Raw genomic sequence first — 20,416 nt, 5'->3', positions numbered from 1 at the left:
CTTTCATCGAGACTACCACACTTTCTAAGAAGTTTGCTCGAAATAGGTTCAGAATTAGATATGGCTCCCTTATATATGTTCGTCAGATTTTGGGTAATTTGCAATAATGTTGTCATTTGTCACCCGTAGTTGTTACAGTTTGGACATATTTGCTCGCCGGGGTCCATCAAAATTGGTTCAGAATTGGACATAGCTCCCATGTTGTATTTATAGGGTATGTGTAAGGTATAATACAATGTGCACCCCCCGACTTTTGCCCTTCCTTACTGGTTTTTTAATTGAAAACATACTTATTTTCAATTGATTGATGGTTTGATGTTGTCATCAGGATTCGAACGCAAGCGTTCAACGTCATAGAAAATATGTCTGCAAAATTCCTAGCGGTTAGCTTTTTGTGTTCACAAGTTACGCTAAGAGTCTTAAGAGAACATTTCGTGCGAAATTTCGTGAGAAACGACTAATCACAGACGGAAAGACAGACATAAAGACACTAGAATGACAAAATCTACATTCTTCGCCTTCTATGATGATATGGCTATAACAAAGTGTTTGGTGTTAGGTTAAGTAATTCAACAATGCAATGACCACATTTCGCCAATTAAACCAAGTCATGTAATGAAAACACAATTTAGATGCAAATGCGCCTTTACATCACACACTGTGACTTTTTGGCTCCAAATCACAGCCCCCTCCATCTTCCATGTTTTAAATGACAATGATTATTCATGGAAGGCAAACAAACACTAACGCTTACAACCTTAATATGCTAACCTCAATTTGATTACATTTTTAGAAAGGCCTAAAACTGATGTAATCATATATTAGACAAACTCATGGGCAGTCAAGACGTTTCTGAGCAAAAAAAAAATTAAAAACTAAAACGCTTGTTAAATCTATAACTTTAAACATCTGATTAAAATATGAATTTATAGAATTGACATAAATTGCTTTTTTATGGCAAACAAGCTGACCCGGGCCCGCTTCGCTGCGCCTTCTTTTACTTTATATGGAACAAAAGTTTCCTTTGAATATTTATTTTCGACAATTAAGGAGATTTTAATGAAATACCATGCTACGAAAATAGTATATCGCTTGACCAACAATTTAACAATATAAGTGCCTTTGTCCGAATCCCATATGATCTTTAATGGTCTACGAATTTAAGTTTGGATGTAAGGTGTACTCCATTCTTAAAATACTTTATTTCAGCCCGATACTCCCATGATATCAGATTTAGGGGTGAGGTGGTCCCCCAGCCACTTGGCCCTGAAAAATATCAGCATCGTGCTCTTCTTTCAAAAACCATTTATTTAAACCCCATATTGCCATTGGCTTAGGGGAGTTTACACGATGAGGCGACCCCCAAAACACATGGCCCAAAATATTGTAGGTTATCAAATACGTTTTCTAATCTTAAATACCACACCCCTTTGCGGGATGTTTTGGGGAAGGGGTGATTCCCTAAATACATGGTCCTAAATTTGGATATCAAATTCGTATTCTACTCCCAAATACCTTTATTTGAGCCCCATTTTGCGATGGTCACTAAAAAATTGCTGCTTGTGGGGTATTTTGGGAAAGGGGTTTACCCCCAGAAAATTGATCCCGAATATGGGTATCAATTCTTGCTCTCCCCCCAAAAAACCTTGCATTTAAGCTCGACATCCACATGGTCGGTAAATATGCCCGATTTAGGGGTGTTTTGGCGATTGGAGTGGTCCCCCAAACACTAAGCCCGGAAAATATATCAGCAACGTGCTCTATTCTCATATATCTATATATCATTTATGTGAACCCCATATTGCCATTGGCCTCAAAATTGGATATCAAATTCGTTTTTAAATCTCATTTAAACTCCTTATTGCAAAAGTCAGCAAATATGTCCGGTTTGGGGTATTGGCCCTAAAAACTATGAATATTTAGTTCCACTCTCTTTACGACCCAAATTGTCGTGATGAGCAAATACGTCCTATTTAGGGGTTTTTATGGTTGTAAGACGTCCCCTAGACAGTTGGTCTCTAATGTTGATATCAGATATGTGGTCTACTCCCAAATACCTTCAATTTGAGCCCCATATTTCCATACTCGGCAAACGTGACCGGCTTGGGAGGTGTTTGGGGGATGGGCGGCCACTCAGTGAGTTGGCCTTGAAAATATATATCGGATTTGTGTTCCACTCTAAAAACCCTCTTATTTGAGTCTCATATTGCAAAAGTCAGCAAATACTTACCATTTGGGTGGTGTTGTGGGGGTGGGGTGGCCCCAAAGACACTTATCCCAAATATTGTTGTCAGATTCGTGATTTACTCCCAAAGACCTTTCATTTGAGCGTCGTAAATTTGTCCCCTTTGGGGGAGGTTTTTGGGGAGAGGCGGCCCCCCAAACACTTGGTCTCATATATGGATATCAGATTCTAATTCTACACTCAAAAACCTATGGTCAGTAAATAAGTCCTGTTTGGGGAGTGTTTTGGGGAAGGGGTCCACCTCCCAGAAACGGGGTCCCACATTTGGATATCAGATTCGTATTCTACTCGCAAATACCTTTGATTTGAGTCCCATATTGCCATTATCAGTAAATATGTCCTATATAGGGATGTTTTGGGGGTTGAGTGGTGATGTGGGGGTGGGGTGGCCCCAAAGACACTTATCCCAAATATTGTTATCAGATTCGTGCTTTACTCCCAAAGACCTTTCATTTGAGCCCCATATGGCTATGGTCGTAAATTTGTCCCCTTTGGGGTATGTTTTTGGGGAGAGGCGGCCCCCCCAACACTTGGTCCCATATTTGGATATCAGATTCTAATTCTACACTCAAAAATCTTTTATTTAAGCCCCATATTCCCATGATCAGTAAATAAGTCCTGTTTGGGGAGTGTTTTGGGGAAGGGGTCCACCCCCCAGAAACGGGGTCCCACATTTGGATATCAGATTCGTATTCTACTCGCAAATACCTTTCATTTGAGTCCCATATTGCCATTATCAGTAAATATGTCCTATATAGGGATGTTTTGGGGGTTGAGTGGTGATGTGGGGGTGGGGTGGCCCCACAGACACTTTTCCCGAATATTGATATCAGATTTGTGCTTTACTCCCAAAGACCTTTCATTTGAGCCCCATGTGGCTATGGTCGTAAATGTGTCCCCTTTGGGAGAGGTTTTTGGGGAGAGGCGGCCCCCCCAACACTTGGTCCCATATTTGGATATCAGATTCTAATTCTACACTCAAAAATCTTTTATTTAAGCCCCATATTCCCATGATCAGTAAATAAGTCCTGTTTGGGGAGTGTTTTGGGGAAGGGGTCCACCCCCCAGAAACGGGGTCCCACATTTGGATATCAGATTCGTAGTCTACTCGCAAATACCTTTCATTTGAGTCCCATATTGCCATGGTCGGTAAATATGTCCTATATAGGGATGTTTTGGGGGTTGAGTGGTGATGTGGGGGTGGAGTGGCCCCATAGACACTTTTCCCGAATATTGATATCAGATTTGTGCTTTACTCCCAAAGACCTTTCATTTGAGCCCCATGTGGCTATGGTCGTAAATGTGTCCCCTTTAGGGAAGGTTTTTGGGGAGAGGCGGCCCCCCCAACACTTGGTCCCATATTTGGATATCAGATTCTAATTCTACACTCAAAAATCTTTTATTTAAGCCCCATATTCCCATGATCAGTAAATAAGTCCTGTTTGGGGAGTGTTTTGGGGAAGGGGTCCACCCCCCAGAAACGGGGTCCCACATTTGGATATCAGATTCGTAGTCTACTCGCAAATACCTTTCATTTGAGTCCCATATTGCCATGGTCGGTAAATATGTCCGATTTAGGGGTGTTTTGGGGATTGGGGTGGTCCCCCTAGCACTTGGTTCGACAAATGGATATCAGATACGTTTTCTTATCCTAAATTCCTTTCATTTGAGTCCCATATTGTCGTGATTGGTCTAAATATACGTTTGGTAGGTTTTAGGGCGGGGCAGCCCCCCTAGGTGCCCCATCCGAAATTTGGATAAAAAATTTTTATTTTTAGGGTACTATATGAGAGCAAACAAAATTTCGCACCACCAGATCTCCGAGATCTGGCGTTTCTAAAAATTAGGGTAAGGGGGAGGGTCCGCCCCCCCTTCAGATATCGAAAAATGTAGTACCCTATTTTCACCACGGGATCATTATGCACGATCTGTGAAAATTTGAAGAAAATCGGTTCTACCGTTTCCGAGTCTATAAAGAACACACAAACATACAAACAAACAAACAAACCTACAAACAAACACAAATTACTCTAAGGTATGAGAGACACCTTGTACATCCGGTCATTCGATTCATCGTCACGTTTGTCTTTCCACAAAAGGTGACATTGCATTAAGGCCAGCCCATCTGTCTTCTCTCTTTAGATGACAAATCGTATTCCACATGCCATTGTTACCAACCTACTTGGCTCCTCGAATATGATCCATTCAAAGTTATTCAATATTCAATCAATTTTTATTATTTTAATCATTTACATACGAAAGCCCTACTCAGATATCTGTTTTGACCATTCAGTGTTTTTTTTTTTTTTTTTTTTGTATTCATCCCAAGAACAATTGGCATCCATATCAAAAGAAAAATGAATAAAATCTGTCTTTCTTAATCATCATAAGCCACATGATTGTCATAAATGCCATTTTATTTGTTTTATGTATGTCTGACATATTTGGATTTGGTTTAAATGTAGATTTTTCTGTTTTTTCCCATTTTAGCCGCGAGTACACAGAAACGGAAAATAATGCCAAGCCAGACAAACTGGCAGACATATGTGTGGAAGTGAACTAAGATTCAATGCAAAATGTACGAAAGTGACTGTGCCTGTATAGGGAAAATATGGCACTAAATCAAGAAAACATGAGATGAAGGTGCCATGTTGGTATAACAACATTTTGTATACCCTCCACCATAGAATGGGAGTAGACTAAGTTTGTCATTCCGTTTGTAACACCTCGAAATATGCAGCTATTGGGTTGCCCAAAAAGTAATTGCGGATTTTTCATATAGTCGGCGTTGACAAATTTTCTCACAGCTTGTGACTCTGTAATTGCATTCTTTCTTCTGTCAGTTATCAGCTGTTACTTTAGCCTGGTTTAGAAAAAAAGTGTAAAAAAAAGTATATTTGATTAAAGTTCATTCTAAGTTTTATGAAAAGTGCATTTCCATTCTTTTAAAAAATCCGCATTTACTTTTTGGGCAACCAATAGGTTAGTAAGAGTAGCGTGTCACCTTGGGGTACTCCGATGTAGTGGGCCACGGGAGTACCATGGTTTGGGGAGGGTTAGGCCGAGGCATGCCATGGAAGACCGGCATGCCAGCGAACCGATAAAGACATTGTCCTGTGTGTTTAATTTCCAAGTGTTTACGTACCCGCTGTATTTGTCCATCCACAAGCTGGTTGATTTTAGTTTTTTTTTTGTCCCTCCTTTTTGGCAATAGGTGTTGGCAAAGAACCGCGCCCCATCCACTGAGCCACAGCCGGAGCTCAACCGCCAGCAGCCAGCGCCCGCCAGCATCAATTGCCACTCCAGAGAAAGGGTGGAGCGACCACCTACGGGGGTACGTGACATAAGGTAAGTTTGAAAAGAGGGTGCGGATATTAATGCGCCCCATGCCTCTATGGCCATACACCTAAGCCAGTAATCGACCCCTATCCTCCGGACCCGCTGACTCGCAGCCAGGAGAGTGCGTCTACAACAAATGAAGGAGCGTATCGTGTGGAGAATTCGTCCATTCTCCTTCTGGCTTCTTTGAGTTACCAGTATAAGGGGAATCCTTGACCATCAGCTTCCGCAGTTTTGAGGTATTAATTCCTCAATTTATTTCACACAATCCCCTCTCGTGTAGATCCTCTTAACTCTTTCTTTTATACTCTTAAATTGTCCTTATAGACATGCCATAACTCTCTTCTTCCAATTCCACAAAATGAAGTGGAAGAAGAGCCAAATCTTCCACTCATCTTCTGTTCTGATCTCACAAAATCTGATTTTAGTTGTATATAGTCGCTATATAGACCGATCTCTAGACTTAAAGTCTTGAGGCAATAAAATGGTAATTTGGCACAGTGAGTTCTGGTAGAACCCCCATTCACTTCTATGAAGTGCGATTCAGATCGGACCATATTTGGATATAGCTGCCCTTAGACCGGCAACCCGATCTCCCGATATTGGGTATTGAGACCATAAAAGATCCATTTATTACCCGAATTCGATGAAATTTGGCACAGTGAGTTGTGGTAGATCCCTTCAAATTCCTGTCAATACCGGGAGATCGGTATATGTGGCAGCTTTATCCAAATCTGAACCGATCTGGGTCAAATTAAAGAAGAATGTCGAAGGCTTTAACACAACTCACTGTCCAAAATTTCGGCGAAATCGGACAATAAATGCGCCTTTCATGGGCTGAAAACCTTATATCGAGAGATCGGTCTATATGGCAGCTATATCCAAATCTGGACCGATCTGAACTAAATTAAAGAAGAATGTTGACTGTCCCAAATTTCGGCAAAATCGGACAATAAATGCGACTTTTATGGGTTCAAGACCTTTAATCGAGAAATCGGTCTAAATGGCAGCTATATCCAAATTTGAACCGATCTTTGCCAAATTTAAGACGAATATCGAGTGGCCTAACGCCACTCACTGTCCCAAATTTCAGCAAAATCGGATAATAAATTTTTTTTATGGGCCTTAGCCCCTAAATCGGCGGATCGGTCTATATGGCAGCTATATCAAAATCTAGACCGATCTGTGCCATATTGATTCAGTATGTCCAGGGGCATAACTTAATTCACTGACCCAAATTTCGACGACATCGGACAATAAATGAGCCTTTGTGGGCCCAAGACCTTAAATCAAGAAATCGGTCTATATGGCAGCTATATCCGAATATGAACCTGTCTGAAGCTCATAGTTATCCCGTGCCGGCCCATTTTTATACCCTACACCACCACTGTGGTACAGGGTATTTTGGATTTGTGCATTTGTTTGCAACGCCAAGCAGGAGAAGAGCTAGACCCATTGATAAGTATACCGATCGACTCAGAATCACTTTCTCCATGTCCGTCTGTCCGTCTGTGAGTCCATGTATTCTTGTAATCAAAGTGCAGGTCGTATTTGTTGTCCGATTGTCACGAAATTTTGCACATGTCACTTTTTTGGCCCAAGGACAAACGCCATTGATTTTGAAAACAATCTGTTCAGATTTAGATATAGCTCCCATATATATCTTTCATCCGATATGACTTTTTAAGGCTGTAGAAGCCACAATTTTCGTCCGATCTTTGCAAAATTTGGCGGTGGGTATTTTATTTGAGGTCTACATATGTGTGGAAAATTTCATAAAAATCGGTTCAGATTTAGATATAGCTCCCATATATGTTTTTCAACCGATATGGCCGTTTAAGGCTGTAGAAGCCACAATTTTTTACCAATCTTTATAAAATTTGGCATAGGGTGTTTTATTTGACGTCCCTATGTGTGTGCAAAATTTCATAAAAATCGGTTCAGATTTAGATGTAGCTCTCATATATATGTATCGCCCGATTTGCACTTAAATGGCCGTAGTAGCTACAATTTTCAACCGATCTGCACACAATTTGGCACGGACTGTTCTGTTAGTGGTCTTAACATATCTGAAAAATTTCATAAAAATCGGTTCAGATTTAGATATAGTTCCCGTATATATCTTTCATCCGATTTGAACTATTAAGGCTGCAGAAGCCCCAAGTTTGGTCCGAACTTCACAAAATTTGGCGTGGAGTCGTTTTTGTTAAGTCTCAGTATATGCGCAAAATTTCATGAAAATCGTTTCAGATTTAGATATAGCTCCCATATATATCTTTCATCTGATGTGGCCGTTTAAGGCTGTAGAAGCCACAATTTTTTACCAATCTTTATAAAATTTGGCATAGGGTGTTTTATTTGACGTCTCCATGTGTGTGCAAAATTTCATAAAAATTGGTCCAGATTTAGATATAGCTCCCATATATTTATAACGCCCGATTTGCACTTAAATGGCCATACTAGCTACAATTTTCAACCGATCTGCACACAATTTGACACGGACTGTTTTGTTAGTGATCTTAACATATTTGGAAAATTTCATCAAAATCGGTTTAGATGTAGATATAGCTCCCATATATATGTATCGCCCGATTTGCACTTAAATGGCCGTAGTAGCTACAATTTTCAACCGATCTGCACACAATTTGGCACGGACTATTCTGTTAGTGATCTTAACATATCTGGAAAATTTCATCAAAATCGGTTTAGATGTAGATATAGCTCCCATATATATGTATCGCCCGATTTGCACTTAAATGGTCGTAATAGCTAAAATTTTCAACCGATCTGCACACAATTTGGCACGGACTGTTCTGTTAGTGATCTTAACATATCTGGAAAATTTCATCAAAATCGGTTTAGATGTAGATATAGCTCCCATATATATGTATCGCCCGATTTGCACTTAAATGGTCGTAGTAGCTAAAATTTTCAACCGATCTGCACACAATTTGGCACGGACTGATCTGTTACTGATCTTAACATATGTGGAAAATTTCATCAAAATCGGTTCAGATTTAGATATAGCTCCCATATATATCTTTCATCCGATTTGGCCTTTAAAGGCTGTAGGAGCCACATTTTTTTCAGATCTTCAACAAATTGGGCGTGAAGTCGTTTTTGTAAAGTATCAATGTATGCGCAAAAATTTCATAAAAATCGGTTCAGATTTTGACATAGCTCCCATATATATCTTTCATCCGATTTGGCCTTTTAAGGCTGTAGAAGCCACAATTTTGGTCCGATCTTTACAAAATTTTGCATGAGGTGCATGCTCCATATGTGAGCATAAAATCATAAAAATCGGTTTAGAAGTGGATATAGCTCCCATATATATCTTTCATCCGATATGGCCGTTTAAGGCTGTACAATTCACAATTTTCGTCCGATGACTAGATTTCGAGATAAGTTCTACATATAAAAAGTATCACATGCACTAGGTGGTGTAGGGTATAATATAGTCGGCCGACTTTTACTTTCCTTACTGATTGGATATGGCAGTCATATAGACCAAAATCGTGTTTTAGGTCCTGAACCTATAAAAACGCAGTTTGTACTCCACTTCAGTAAAATTCAAAACAGTGAGTTATTGTAGAACACTCTTCATCCTAGCCTGATATGCTAAACATCCGACTATATTTGAATAGACATACAGGGTGGCTGATGAAAGCCGCTACCAAAAAAAAATGTAATAACTTTTTTTCTATTTAATAATAATAATTTAATAATTAATTTAATTAATTAATTAATTAATTTAATTAATAATAATTTAATAATTTAATTTAACATGAATAAAAGAAAAATGTATTCCATACACCGAAAAAAAAATGTAGCAATATTCATCATTGTAGCAATATTCATCATTCACCCTGTATGTCTATGCATATAGACTTATCTACCGGATTAAGGTTTTGGTTGCAAAAAAGGCACAATTTTATCCGCTTTCAATGAAATTGGGATAAGGTGTCACCTGCCAAGTCATCGATTGTTGTTGTTTGTCTTTTGAGGTGAGAGACCTACTTCAAATTCCATATTGAAAATAAAGTTTGCATCATCTGCACACATGTTTTGTAGACTAAGGTATTGTTCCATAGAGATGTCATCCACAACGACGAAACAAGGAACTGGCTGGTTGGCCATCTTCTCACCAAAGTCTTTGTCAATAAAATAACAATGACTGGTAGTAGCAGCATGGCATACACAATACATTTTAATTGTTGAGGTATTTTGTATTAGCAATTCATACAGCTCAGCTCCTACGAATATAAATAGCAATTAAAACAACAACAACAACCAAATAAAACTCACATAAATATGTCGCTATTTGTATCGTTAACATATTTTTGCAAATGACACATAAAGCTGCAATTGTGACTGTTGACTTGTTTATCTTTGAAGCGCCGTAGGCACTGCGAGGAGACGAAAAAAAAAACAAACTTTTTACAACAAATTAGGTTAATAATTTAGTGTTGATTTAACACCTTTTTCCTAGGTGTTACAATCAATGGTCATTGGAAAAAATTAACAAATCATTTACAATACCAATATCGAAGGCAGGGAAAGACGGACAAATCCCATACCTAAACTCTTGGCTTCCATCAATGATTTTTCTCATTTATGACAGATGGCAAAATCTCACACCTCAGCCGCGTGCTTTTTTGTTGGTTTAACTTTTTCCCTCTGTGCATTTGTGTAATATTGACCGAGTGACTTAAAAATGCTATGTAATATTTGTTTTGTCTATTTGCCTATTATATTCTCCATTGGCATCATTTGGCTTCTAACACCATTTGATGATGGGGCCACAGGCCCCTATCCTCCCTTCACACATATAACCGCTTTCATAGAAAATTATGAACTACTTGTCGAACCTAGACGATCATGAATATTTATTTTGTTCATTTAATTTATTTACTTTTCTTTACCACAGCAGAAAAACCTGGGCTTTGAAATCTTAAAGAGAAAGTTTTTGTGCGTTGCCTTAAACATGCGGCAGTTTCTTTTTTTGTAAGTAGGAATAAAACATTTTTTTGATAATATTTAAATTTAGAATTACTAATGGGAAATTTATCTTAATCGAATAAATGCAGAGAAGAAATTGAAAAAAATTTTTAATCTGGTTTTTTGTATCCACTACCCTAGGATGGGGGTATACTAATCTAGTCATTCCGTTTGTAAAAACTAGAAATAGTCGATCTAGACATGTCCGTCCATCCGTCACAATAAAAATCGAACGCATAAAGCTAGCCACTTGAAATTTTGCACAGATGGTCGTTGGAAACTGCAAATGAGCCATATCGGTTTAGATTCAGATATAGCTCCCATATAAACCAATCTCCCGATTTGATTTCTTAAGCCCCTGAATGCCGCGATTTGGCTGAAATTTTGCATGTGGTGTTCTGTTATGACCTCCAACATCTGTGCTAAGTATGGTCCAAATCGGTTGATAACCTGATATAGCTCCCATATAAACCGATCTTCCGATTTCCAGGAGCTCAAGAAGTCGAATCGGGAGATCGGTTTATATGGGAGTTATAGCCAAATCTGAACCGATATGGCTCATTTGCAATCCCCAACGACCTACAGCAATGCAAAGTATCTGTGCAAAATGCCAAGCGGCTAGGTCCACTGGTTCGAACGCTATAGTGATTTCGACAGACGGACGGACGTACGTGGCTAGTTCGAACCAGAATTTCGAGGCGATCAAGAATATATATACTTTAGGGGGTCCCTAGATCAATATTTGAACCGAATTTTTTTCGAATAAATCTTTTGAAAATTGTAGCTACTACGGCCATTGAAGTGCAAATCGGGCGATACCTATATATGGGAGCTATATCTAAATCTGAGCCGATTTTTTTTGAAATCTAGCAGATATGTTAGGATCAGTAACAAAACTGTCCGTGCCAAATTTTGTGCAGATCGGTTGAAAATTGTAGCTACTACGGCCATTTAAGTGGAAATCGGGCGATACATATATATGGGAGCTATATCTCAATCTGAACCGATTTTGATGAAATCTTTCAGATATGTTAAGATCAGTAACAAAACATTCCGTGCTAAATTTTGGGCAAATCGGTTGAAAATTGTAGCTACTACGGCCATTTAAGTGCAAATCGGGTGGTACGTATATATGGGTGCTATATCTAAATCTGAAGCGATTTTGATAAAATCTTGCAGATATGTTAAGATCAGTAACAAAACATTTCATGCTAAATTTTGGGCAGTTCGGTTGAAAATTGTAGCTACTACGGCCATTTAATAGAAATCGGGCGATACATATATATGGTAGCTATATCCAAATCTGAACCGATTTTGATGAAATCATGCAGATATGTTAAGGTCAGTAACAAACCATCCCGTGCCAAATGTTGTGCATATCGGTTGAAAACTGTAGTTACTACAGCCATTTAAGTGCAAATCGGGCGAAACGTATATATGGAAGCTATATCCAAATCTGAACCGATTTTGATGAAATCTATGTTAATATCAACAACAAAACAATCCGTACCAAATTTTGTGCAGATCGGTTGAAAATTGTAGCTACTACGGCTATTTAAGTGCAAATCGGGCGATATATATACATGGGAGCTATATCCAAATCTGAACCGATTTTTATCAAAATTAATAGCGTTTGTCCTTGGGCCAAAAAAGTGGCATGCACAAAATTTCGTGATGATTGGACAACAAATACGACATTTACCTCGATTACAAGAATGCATGGACTCACAGACGGACATGGCTAAATCGAATCAGAAAGTGATTCTGAGTCGATCGGTATAAGTATCAATGGATCCAGCTCTTCTCCTTCTTAGCCTTGCAAACAAATGCATAAACTTATAATATCCTTTCCCACAGCGGTGGTATTTTATATATAAAATTCCATTTTTTGTTTATTTGTTCCGTATAGACTGAAAAACTACTGAACCGATTACCTTGAGATTTTCACAGATTGTGTAGGTTGGCTTGGAAGGAAACATAGACTATATAATTTTTTGATAGCGGGAGGGGGGCGGACCCTCCCCCTTACCCCAAAAGTACTAACCAAAAATAAAAGTGGACCGATCGGGACAATGTGGGATTCAAATAAAAGGTATTCAAGAGTAGAGTACGAATTTTATAAGAAAAGTTGGGTCCAAGTACCTGGGGGGCCGCCCCAGCCCCAAACCCCCTTTAAAAAGGTTTATTTGACGATCATGACAATATGGGACTCAAATGAAAGGTATTCGGGAGTAGATTACAATGGTCAGGAAGTAGGAATTGGCTTTATAATTTATTGATAATGGAAGGGGGCGGACTCTCCACCGTTATCACCCCAAAAACACCAACCAAAATCAAAAGTGGACCGATAAGGACAATATGGGTATCAAATGCAAAGTATGCGGGAGTAGATAAAGAATCTGGCATACAAATTCATGTTGAAGTATAGGGGGTCAACCCACCCCCACAGAAACGCCCGAAATGAGCACATTATCCAATCAGGGATATATGGGATTCGATTTGTTTGTTCCATATGAACTGAAAAGCGGCAGAACCGATTTTCTCAAATTTTCGCATATTATGTAAATAGGTTGGTCTGGAAGGAAACATAGGCTATATATCGTAAGGGGGACGGACCCTCCCCCTTATGCAAAAAAACAACCCAAAATCAAATGTGTTCCGATTGGGACAATATAGGTATCAAATGAAAGGTATTGGAGAGTAGAATACGAATATGGTTTTAAAATTTTAGTCTAAGAACCCGTCGGACCACCTCAACCCCAAAATTCCCCCAAACAGACATATTGGATGTTCATTTCAATATGGGGCTCCAATGAAAGGTAATTGGGAGTAGATTGCGAATCTGGCACACAAAATCAGATAGAAGTGTAGGGGGTCACGCCACCCCTCAAAAACGCTATTAGACCCATTATGACTATATGGCTTAACCGATTTTCTTAAAATTTTCATAGATTGTGTAGGTGTGTATGGAAGGAAACATATATAATTTTTAGATATCAGGTGGAGGTGGACCCTCCCACTTATCCCAAAAACGCCACCCGTATCCGAAATTGGTCCGATGGGCACAATCAGGGTATCAAATGAAAGGTATTGGAGACCAGATAACGAATATGGTATTAAAATTTGGGTCCAACTACCCAGCGGATCCCCCTAACCCCAATACTCATTTAAACAGATATATATATAAGTTAATGTCAATATTGGACTCAAATGGAAAGTATTGGGCAGTAGATTACAAATATGGCATAAAACATTAGGTCCAAGTAATGGGAGGTCGCCCATCCCTAAAATACACCCCAATGGGCATATTATGGGACCCACGGCATTATGGGACTTAAATGAAAGGTATTAAGGAGTAGGTTACAAATATGATTTGTAAATTTGGGTCCAACTACCCAGCGGATCCCCCTAACCCCAATACTCATCTAAACAGATATATATATAAGTTAATGTCAATATTGGACTCAAATGGAAAGTATTGGGCAGTAGATTACAAATATGGCATAAAACATTAGGTCCAAGTAATGGGAGGTCGCCCATCCCTAAAATACACCCCAATGGGCATATTATGGGACCCACGGCATTATGGGACTTAAATGAAAGGTATTAAGGAGTAGGTTACAAATATGACATTAAAATTTGCGTTCAAGTCTAGGTGGCGCTTTTCCTTCTAAACATATGTCAAATGGGTTGTTTGACCCATTATGACAATATTGGACTCAAATTAAAGGTATTTGAGAGTAGAAAACGAGTGTGATATCCAATTTTGGAGCCAAGTGTTTTGGGATACGCCCTAAAGCACCCCCTAAACTGAGCTTCATTTCCGTTGAGAATAGAAAACGAAATCTAATTTCAGTGCTAAGTGCCGGTGGACGCCCCAGCACCAAAACACCCTACAAACCGTTCATATTTACCGGCCATGGCAATATGGGGCTCAAATTAAAGGGATTTGGAAGTGCAGCACGAATATGATAACCATATTTGAGTCGAAATGTCTGAGCTGCCATCCCTCTCCTAATGCGAACATTACTCTAGGAAGAACATTACCACCAGGAATCGAGATGGGGCAAATTTTCACATATCAATGAGTGCTTTCCGATTCAAGTTTAAACTCAATGATAAGGGACCTTTTTTATAGCCGACTCCGAACCGCGTCCCGCAGTGCTACACCTCTGGGGGATTTTTTTTTTAAATGACCATGCATGGCATTGTACCTCGCAAATGTCGCAAACATTAAGAAGGGATAAACACCGCTTTGTCCGATGTTCTCGCCAGGATTCAAACGCGGATTCAACGTCATAGGCTACAATGGCACGAATTCGATATCCGCATTCAAGGCGTAGTGTCGCCACCCTAGAAAGATATTAGAGAGTGAAAGAAGGCGCAGTGGGCCCGGTTCGACTAGTGGGGTATAAAAAAATATAAAAACCACTACAAACTTTAAAGTTTTACCCAATTTTCGAAAAAAACATTTAATTATACCCTCCACTGAAGGATGGGGGCATATGCATTTTCGATCCTATATCCAATTTCGACCCTATGAAGTATATATATTCTTCATCAGCGTAAAAATCTAAGACCATCTAGACATGTAAGTCCGTCTGTCTGTTGAAATCACGCTTCATTCTTTAAAAATAGAGATATTGAGCTGAAACTTTGCCCAGATTCTTTTTCTGTCCATAGTTCCAGGTTAAATTCGAAGATGGGCTATATCAGACTATATCTTGATATAGCCCCCATATAGACCGATCCGCCGATTTAGGGTTTTAAGCCCATAAAAGCCACATTTATTATCCGATTTTGCTGAAAATTGCAACAGTGAGTTGTGTTAGATCCTTTGACATCCTCCGTCAATTTGGCTCAGATCGGTCCAGATTTGGTTATAGCTGCCATATAGACCGATCCTCCGATTTAGGGTCTTAGGCCCATAAAAGCCACATTTATTATCCGATTTTGATGAAACTTGAGACAGTGAGTTGTGTTAGGCTCTTCGACATCATTTGTCAATTTGGCCCAGATCGGTTCAGATTTGGATATAGCTGCCATATAGACCGATCCTCCGATTTAGGGTCTTAGGCCCATAAAAGCCACATTTATTATCCGATTTTGCTGAAATTTGGGACAGTGAGTTGTGTAAGGCCCTTCGACTTCCTACGTTAATTTGGCCCAGATCGGTTCAGATTTGGTCATAGCTGCCATATAGACCGATCCTCCGATTTAGGGTCTTAGGCCCATAAAAGCCACATTTATTATCGGATTTTGCTGAAATTTGAACCGGCGAATTGTGTAAGGCCCTTCGACTTCCTACGTTAATTTGAAACAGATCGGTCCAGATTTGGTTATAGCTGCCATATAGACCGATCCTCCGATTTAGGGTCTTAGGCCCATAAAAGCCACATTTATTATCCGATTTTGATGAAACTTGAGACAGTGAGTTGTGTTAGGCTCTTCGACATCATTTGTCAATTTGGCTCAGATCGGTTCAGATTTGGATATAGCTGCTATATAGACCGATCCTTCGATTTAGGGTCTTAAGCCCAGAAAAGCCACATTTATTATCCGATTTTGCTGAAAATAGCGACAGTGAGTTGTGTTAGATCCTTTGACATCCTCCGTCAATTTGGCCCATATCGGTTCAGATTTAGATATAGCTGCCATATAGACCGATCCTCCGATTTAGGGTCTTAGGCCCATAAACGCCACATTTATTATCCGATTTTGCTGAAATTTGGGACAGTGAGTTGTCTAAGGTCCTTCGACATCTTTCTTTAACATGGCCCTGATTGGTTCAGATTTGGATATAGCTGCCATATAGACCGATTTCTCGATTTAAGGTTTTGGGCCCATAAAAGGCGCATTTATTGTCCGATGTCGCCGAAATTTGGGACACTGAGTTAAGTTAAGCCCCGTGACATACTTGTGCAATATGGCACAGATCGGTCAGGATTTGGATATAGCTGCCATATAGACCGATCTCTTGGTTGTAGGTTTTGGGGCCATAAAAGCCACATTTATTGTCCGATTTTGGTAAAATTTGGGACAGTTAGTTGTCTTAGGCCCTTCGACATCTTTCTTCAAGATGGCCCTGACTAGTTCAGATTTGAATATAGCTGCCATATAGACCTATCTCTCGATTTAAGGGTTTGGGCCCATAAAAACCGCATTTGTTGTCTAATTCCGCCGACATTTGGGACAGTGCTATGTGTTAGGCTCTTCGACATTTTTCTACAACTTGGCCCAAATCGGTCCAGATTTAGATGCAGCTGCCATATAGACCGATATCCCGATTTAAAGTCTTGGCCCCCTAAAAGGCGCATTCATACTCCGATTTCACTGAAATTTGACACAGGCCTTTCGACATCCTTGTCGTAGATGGTTCAGATCTGTTTTTTGTTAGATATAGCTACTGTACTTATTAGTATTTGGTCCAAATCGAAACATATTTTGATATAACTGCTATGGGGCATAAGGTATGAAATGTTTACCGAATTTTGATGAAAGGTGTTTTACATATGTACCCAAGGTGGTGGGTATCCAAAGTTCGGCCCGGCCGAACTTTACGCCTTTTTTCTTTTTTTTTTTTAAATAGACTTACTTTAGTTAGTTAGCTTGATGGTGTCCTTAAATCCAAGTATATATCCACAATTAATGCACTTTTTCACAACTCTTTTTCGTTTTTTGTTTTTTTATTCAAATTTTATTTAAATTTTTTCACTTGTTCGATTATTGGCAGTAGTCACAAATTCTTTTGTTTTTATTTTTCCGTACATTATTTTGGTCAAGAACTCCATTTGCCTTGGTTGTCTGTCCACCCCTATCGAAAGGTGGTTGTCAATGGTTGGCAACTATAGCAACAGAGTTAATGCGAATCGATATTTGTGTTATTCACTTCAACTTCTTTTATTTGTTTTGTGTATGCAACCCCTTTGGATAATTTCCACATATAACCATTGCCTGGGGTGGTGTGAATGGCGCGTGCCATATACGCGCGTTGTAGTGTACCAACAAGCAAGGCGCGCTTTGAGTTACTGAATGGCAGCAAAAGCTCACAACCTGCTAACCTCCTGCTGAAAGACGTCAAGCAAGACAATGACGACGACGACGACAACACGCTTTCAATGATTCGCAGTGAATGACAGATATGTTGACCACCACACTTCGTCACCTATTGCATGGTAAACATGCAGAAATGTTCTCGTCTGCTTTGTCATCGTCTTATGCGCCTAGCCATCCGTTCATCAATGGGCAATTTTTGCTCTCTAGGTACTTGACAGGGTGGGTCTAGGCTTTAGTGGGTGAATGGGTGGTTAAATGTTAAATTAAGAGGAGATCCTATACGGCCTCACGACTTAACTTTACAATGGCTATGAAGAACACAATAATGACGACGCCGCGCGTGATGATGGTCTCTTACAAACTGAACTGGCACATTAATGATTGTGACCTCACAAGTGTTACTTTGGGCTTTAATGGCTCAACGCATCACCAATACGCATCACAATGACCCACAATGGGCAATGGCTGAGAGGCCTGCTACAATGGGTGGTTAACATGGACGTAGCAGAAGACGACTACAACATCAATGACTTAAGATTTAGAATTTCTTGTTGTGGGCACGTAGACCCAATTGTTGGCATGCTTCAAACTATTCCACATGCATAATATATGATAATTGTTACATTACCAAAGTCTCGAGAAACGTTTACCACATTATGGCCATGGCTTAAGAAGCTTCGTATAAACCAAAATCCAAAGTCAATAAATAGTTTTGTAGGTCATGTTTTTGTGTTACACATATTTTTAAGCTTTGCTGATTTTTGTTTGCCTTTTGTGATAACGAGTTTGGCATGTCAAGAGAATTTACTTTCATTTGGCCAATTGAAATGTGGCCGGCCTAATCCACTGCAGTATTGGTAGCTGAGAGAGAAATTCTTGTTGTGGTGCCATAAATTACACGTTCATGTGATTTCGCTCGGCATTAGAATTCTGAATTTGTAATCGACTTTCACAGGTGTCAATGTGAATTGGTAACAAGACTCTGGTCTTTATTATCCCACAGTTCACTTGGCCAATGTGCAGAGGAATGGAATGTTTTGCTTTTGCCAGATAAGCACATTTGTAACATATAAATGAAGCAAAAGTGTAGCAGCTGCAAAGGGTGTTTCTGTGGGCCATGGTAATGGGGAAAAGTGCTTAAGCGCTCTTTTAGTGAACAAAATGACAAATTGGCTTCTCGGAATGCCATATGAGTTCAATATGTATGGTTTGTTGTATTTTAATATACCCTACACCCTAGGATGAGGGGTATACAAAGTGGGTGATTCTGTTGGTGGCACACTATCTTCTGAGCGCATAAATCCTTCTACTCGAAAACAAATTACTCAAATTATTTTCATTAAAAGATAAGCATAGCCGCCCATGGTGCATAACGCCAGGGTTCGAATCCTGGCCAAAAATATCAGAAACAAGTAAGAGCGTGCTAAGTTCGGCCGGGCCGAATCTTATATACCCTCCACCATGAATCGCATTTGTAGAGTTCTTTTCCCGGCATCTCTTCTTAGGCAAAACAGGATATAAGAAAAGATTTGCTCTGCTATTAGAGCGATATCAAGATATGGTCCGGTTTGGACCACAATTAAATTATATGTTGGAGACCTGTGTAAAATGTCAGCCAATTCGAATAAGAATTGCGCCCTTTGGGGGCTCAAGAAGTAAAATAGAGAGATCGATTTATATGGGAGCTGTATCGGGCTATAGACCGATTCAGACCATAATAAATACGTATGTTGATGGTCATGAGAGGATTTGTCGTACAAAATTTCAGGCAAATCGGATAATAATTGCGACCTCTACAAGCTCAAGAAGTCAAGATCCCAGATCGGTTTATATGACAGCTATATCAAGTTATGAACCGATTTAAACCATACTTGGCACAGTTGTTGGATATCACGACAAAACACTTCGTGCGAAATTTCATTCCAATCGGAAAAGAATTGCGCACTCTAGGGGCTCAAGAAGTCATGACCCAAGATCGGTTTATATGACAGCTATACCAGGTCATGGACCGATTTGAACCAAACTTGGCACAGTTGTTGGATATCACGACAAAACACGTCGTGCGTAATTTCATTCCAATCGGATAAGAATTGCGCACTCTAGAGACTCAAGAAGTCAAGACCCAAGATCGGTTTATATGGCAGCTATATTAGGTTATGGACCGATTTGAACCATACTTGGATATCATAACAAAACACGTCGTGCAAAATTTCATCCCAATCGGATAAGAATTGCGCACTCTAGAGACTCAAGAAGTCAAGATTTGCAACATTTGTATAATGGGAATTTGAATAGCCCAAATCTTTTTTTATACCCACCACCAGAGGTTGGGGGTATATTCATTTGGTCATTACGTTTGCAACACATTGAAATATCCATTTCCGACCCTATTAAGTACATATATTCGTGATAGTCGAAAAAATCTAAGACGATCTAGCCATGTCTGTACTTCTGTCTTACCTTCCGTCTGTCTTTCCGTCTGTCCTTCCGTCTGTCCTTCCGTCTGTCCTTCCGTCTGCCTGTCCGTCTGCCTGTCCGTCTGTCTGTCCGTCCGTCTGTCTGTTGAAATCACGCTTCAGTCTTTAAGATTAGTAATAGATTTTCATTTTGTCCATAGGCAGGTAAAGTTCGAAGGTGAGCTATATCGGACTATTTGGGACAGTGAGTTGCGTTAAGCCCCTTGGCATCTTTTTTTCAATTCGGTTCACATCGGTCTAGATTTGGATGTAGCTGTTATATAGAGCAATCTTACGATTTAAGGTCTCGGGCCCATAA

At 39.6% G+C, this 20,416-nt stretch overlaps 1 protein-coding gene across 2 annotated transcripts in view; it reads right to left on the bottom strand.

The window, feature by feature from the left end:
• Nucleotides 1-20,416, bottom strand: part of LOC106092931 (ephexin-1) — a 186,998-nt gene that overhangs the window by 105,459 nt on the left and 61,123 nt on the right. The window contains exon 1 of one of the 2 annotated variants that reach the window (XM_059362331.1): nucleotides 17,181-17,583. The exons of the other annotated variant lie outside the window; for it this stretch is intronic. The gene's annotated coding sequence lies outside the window, so the exon portion shown is untranslated. Of the gene's footprint in view, nucleotides 1-17,180; nucleotides 17,584-20,416 lie in introns of those variants that run through there. 2 annotated transcript variants of the gene reach the window in all.

The sequence above is a fragment of the Stomoxys calcitrans genome, chromosome 1 (genome assembly GCF_963082655.1).
Source record: "Stomoxys calcitrans chromosome 1, idStoCalc2.1, whole genome shotgun sequence".
NCBI classification, from domain to species: Eukaryota; Metazoa; Arthropoda; class Insecta; order Diptera; family Muscidae; genus Stomoxys; species Stomoxys calcitrans.
Note: the sequence above shows the minus strand (reverse complement) of the source record. Positions and strands in the feature narration are given on the sequence as shown.